We start from the raw sequence: 4,788 nt of genomic DNA, 5'->3' as shown, positions 1-4,788 counted from the left end.
AATCTGTATCTATAGAGGAAATTTCATCACCAGGAGGGCCCTACACTAATTGAGTTATTGATCCAGACCCACCCCCACCCCCAAATAAGTGGCCATGAAGTTACTGGGGAGCAAAGAAGGAACTAGAATAAAGGAAGTCCTTATAATCTTCTCTTGAAGGAATCATGCTAGGGAAAAAGAGTACTGACTCAGGAGACTGGGGTTCATCTGTAAAATAGGGATAATAACAGCATCTACTCTCCCAGGGTTGTTGCGTAGATCAAATGTAAACATAATTATAAAGGGCTTTGTAGATCTTGAAGCATTATATAAATGCTAGCTTACCTTATTTATTAACCTCTCTGTGTCCTAGGTTCCTCATCTGTAAAATGAAGAGGTTAGGCTAGTCAGTGGTTCCCATACTTTTTTGGCCTACCACCCCCTTTCCAGAAAAAATATTACTTAGCCCCCTGGAAATTAAATTTTTTTTAAATTTTAATAGCAATTAATAGGAAAGATAAATGCACCTGTGGCCATCACCGACTTTCTGGATTGCTGCAGCACCCACCAAGGGGCGGTGGTGCCCACTTTGGGAATCACTGGGCTAGATGAACCTTTGAGATGCCTCCAAATCTATGATACTACAATCTGATCCCTTTATGAGATCTAAGGCTTAGGACATCTCAGAAGCTAGGAGCGGTGGGGGCAGTATGATAAGTGAAAGAAGCATCAGTAAGTCTAGATCTTTTGTGAATAATAATAATGATATCTCTACTTTTCTCACAACAACCTTGTGAAGGTGAATAATGCAACTATTATCATTTCCATTTTGCAGATGAGGAAAATGAGACTCAGTAAGAGAAGGTGGTTTTTTCAAGTTAAAGTTGGAATTTGGACCTCAATTACCCAACTTCAAGTCAAGTGCTCTTCCTCTGTGATATTCCTATCACACAGAATAACAAAAACTGTGGGTATGGGGTGCAGAAGGCCTATCCCACCATAACAAATTTATCAAATTTACATGTGACATCACCCTAGGGAGGTAATTTATTATGAAGAATACCAGAATTTAAATCCAGCAGACTAGAATAGTGGGATGCATTTAAATAAGTCAAATTTAATGGAGGTAAAGATAAAGTCCTGAGCTCAGGAAAAAGAGGCAAAGTTCAACAGTTTTCCTGAAAAATATTTGAGGATTTTGCTGGAACAATGGGCACAGCAAAGGCAAGAGTAGGGAATAGAATGGGATTACAGAGAAATTGATTTTTATTTCTGTAGTAAGAACTTTCTAAAAATTAGAGTTATTCAACAATAAGATGGGTCACCCTGAACACCTCATCACTGGTAGTCTCTAAGCAGGGACTAGATGATTATTTGTTGGTGATGTTAAAAAGAGGATTTCTTAGAGGGGGCAACTCTGTATATTCTAGGGGCAGCTAGGTGTCTCAGTGGATTGAGAGCCAGGCTCAGAGAAGGGAGGTCTGGGTTCAAATTTGGCTTCAGACACTTCCTGGCTGTGTGACCCTGGGCAAGTCACTTGACCCCCATTGCCTAGTCCTTACCACTCTTCTGCCTTAGAACCAATACACAGTATTGATTCTAAAATGGAAGGAAAGGGTTTTTAAAAAAGAAGATTTCTTTATTGATTGGTCAAGTTGAATGCTTTCTAAGTTCCCTTCCAATTCTAAGATCCTATGACTCTAGGTTACAGACTATAGTTTTTCTAGTTAGAAACAGAACTAAATCCAGTCTGGAGGACTGGGTTAGATTGTGACATAGTAGCTGTGTGAACTTGTGTAAATCATCCATAAAGTAGGATTAGGTTTAGGCTGGACTACCATTTCTTGGGAATATTAGAGAAGGTTTTCTAAGTCAGGTACAGATTGAACAATAGGGCATCTGAGGTCCCTTTCAGAGCTTGGATTCTATAGCTATATGGCTTTTTGGTATAGTAGAGAAAAACGAGTAAACCCACTCCTCATACCTAAGACTGAGATTAAGGTATTCCTGGTTTCTGTTCATACACATCCAGTCCCTTCTAGGTGGGGTAATGTGAACATGGGAACCATTATCTGTTAGGTAATGAGACAGAAACTGTGGGAGACAGTTTTGAGCTAATGGTTGAATTAACTACTGGATGAGCAAATGACAGTGGTACCTAATTGCTATAGGAACTAAAGGATTTAGGAACTAGTGACTAAAGTAATTGATGGCTTTGAGAGCTATAGAATATGGGAGCAACAGACTGCTAAAGTTAATGGCTAAGTGAGCGTAGGCACTAAAGGCTTTGGAAACTAATGGCTATAGGAGCTAATAATTTTGAGTCTGATGAACCATTGAGTGACTACTAGGGTTGGATACCACAAGTTTTCCATCTCGGGGATAAGGAGAGTGAGAGTCCAGGGAGCCAATCCTCCCTACCAACTCAAACAATATCAGAGAAAGAAGAGGTTAGTGTCTCTCCCCTGAAGAGAGTTTTAAGATTATTTAGGTGGATTCAGTAGGAAATTGTTTTTAGTAACCAAAACATTCTAAGACCCTTTGTGGAAGTTGAAAATTGCACATAATGGGTGGCAAAGAACTAGAAATTGAGGGGATGTAGATCAATTAGAGAATAGCTGAACAAATGGTGGTACATGATGGTGATGGAATGCCATTGTGCTATAAGAAACTATGAGTAAGATGACTTCAGAAAAAAGCTGGAATGACCTATGTGAACTGATGTGAAGCAAAATAAGAAGAACCAGGAGAGCATTGTACACAGGAACAGCAATATTGTGTGATGATCAGTTGTGAAAGACTTAGCTATTCTCAGTAATAGAATGATCCAGGGCAATTCTGAAGGATTTATGACAAAGAATGTTATCCATCTCTGGAGAAAGAACTATTGGAGTCAGAAGGCAGATCAAAGCATACCATTTTCCACAACAGTTTATGTTTTCACTTGGGGGTTTTGGTTTTAAAACAATGACCAACATGGAAGTTTGTTTTACATGATAATACATATATAATCCAAATCAAATTGCTTACCATCTCTGGGAGAGAGGAGGGAAGGGAGACAATTTGGATCTTATAATTTTGGAAAACATATGCTAAAAATTGTTATTACATGTAACTGGGAAAATAAAATATCTTTACAAAAAAGAAAAGAAAATCACACATATTAATAAACCATATTATTTATTAAGTATTTCATATATGTTTACCTAGGCACTATACTACTTTTTAGGCTTATCAGAGCGATCAGCATCATTACTCTTGTACTTTGGAGCCATTTTTAATAACTAAATAGCATTAATGAAACAAAGAGAAGCACTACTCTGACATGGACATGACTTGTTACAAGTGAGAACTCTGAATAAAGACTGATGTGAGAGCTAATGTTTGGTGCAAAACAATGTAATGACTCACACTAATACTTCTCAGAGCAAGAATGAGCATGATTGGACTAGCTGCTGTAAAACTACACAGCCTAGGAAAATGATGTGGATTTAGCACATAATTTAAAATGTTTATTTTCTGTATTTTTTTGATTTTATGTTTTTTAATCACCAGTTGTGTATGCTTGAATTTGCACGCTTTGTGTCTGAGTAAAATGAGATCCTTTTGCATTTGTACACATGACCAACAATTTCACTTTATGGAACCTATATCCTGGATGTGACTGAAGATATGTCAAACTTGACCACCATGATGCCTAGTTGGTGATCCACATAGAAACTAACTGAACCTTCAGAAGGGAATTAGAAAACACTGTTAGGAACTAAGAAAACTGGGCAAGAAAATGAAGTTAGGGACACAGGTGATATTCTCATTATTGCTAACAACTGAAGGTAGGAGTATCAAAAGAGAGAAGTGGTTTAGGGAAATGAACCCTGGAGGAAATTTTATACCATTTATACCATCTGCCTCCCCACCACTCAGCCCCATAAAGGAAGACAGTGAAATGTTCCAATTAGAGACCCTTCCGTGAGCATTTAGAAAATGAAGCCACAATAACTAATAGTTTGCAAGGCTCCATGAAGAACAACTCACAGGACCCACGACATATTTTTTTCTGGAAAGTATTTCTGATTGGTCTTATGGAATCTCCTGGTCCAAGAATTCATGACTTCATCAAAGAGAAACTTCTCTATATTTAAGTAGATTAGCCCTTAGATAAGTCAATCTATCATATTCAAATCTTTTCTAGGTTAGTAGAATCTGTTGAACTCTGCTGACCTGGCCTCTGAGAACTCAGTACCAAGAGAGAGGAGAGACATCAGAGGACATTTGCATCTCTTACATGTAGGGTAAATCCTGCATGAATGATTTATGGGAGGACATGGACAAGAATCACACATAACAAATTAAATGTTGTCAAGCAAAACAGCCAAAACATTGGGCATGTCTGAAAAACGTATGTCTCGTTGTGCATCTCAGTCTATCACACCTCTTTGAGGAAGTAAGAGGCAGGTTTCATCATAAGTCTTCTGAAGTCATGACTGGTCACTGCATTGACCAGAGTTCATAGACTAAAGAAGTCGTTTTCTTTTACGTTATTGCCTTCATCACATATACTGTTTTCCTGATTTTGTCCATTTCATATCAGTTTATAAAAGTGTTCCTAGGTTTTTCTGGTTCCTTAATAATTGCCACTTTTCCGAGGAAGCAGAGGAAATAAACATTTATATGGTATCTACTATGTGTTGGGCACTGTACTAAATAAATTTTTTTTACAAATATTTTGTTTGATCCTCACAACAACCCTTTGAGGTAGCTACTATTATCCCCATTTTATAGTTGTGGCAACTGAGGTTAAATGACTTT

Source organism: Gracilinanus agilis, chromosome 2 (genome assembly GCF_016433145.1).
Source record: "Gracilinanus agilis isolate LMUSP501 chromosome 2, AgileGrace, whole genome shotgun sequence".
Lineage (NCBI taxonomy): Eukaryota > Metazoa > Chordata > Mammalia > Didelphimorphia > Didelphidae > Gracilinanus > Gracilinanus agilis.
This window is presented reverse-complemented; position numbering follows the sequence as displayed.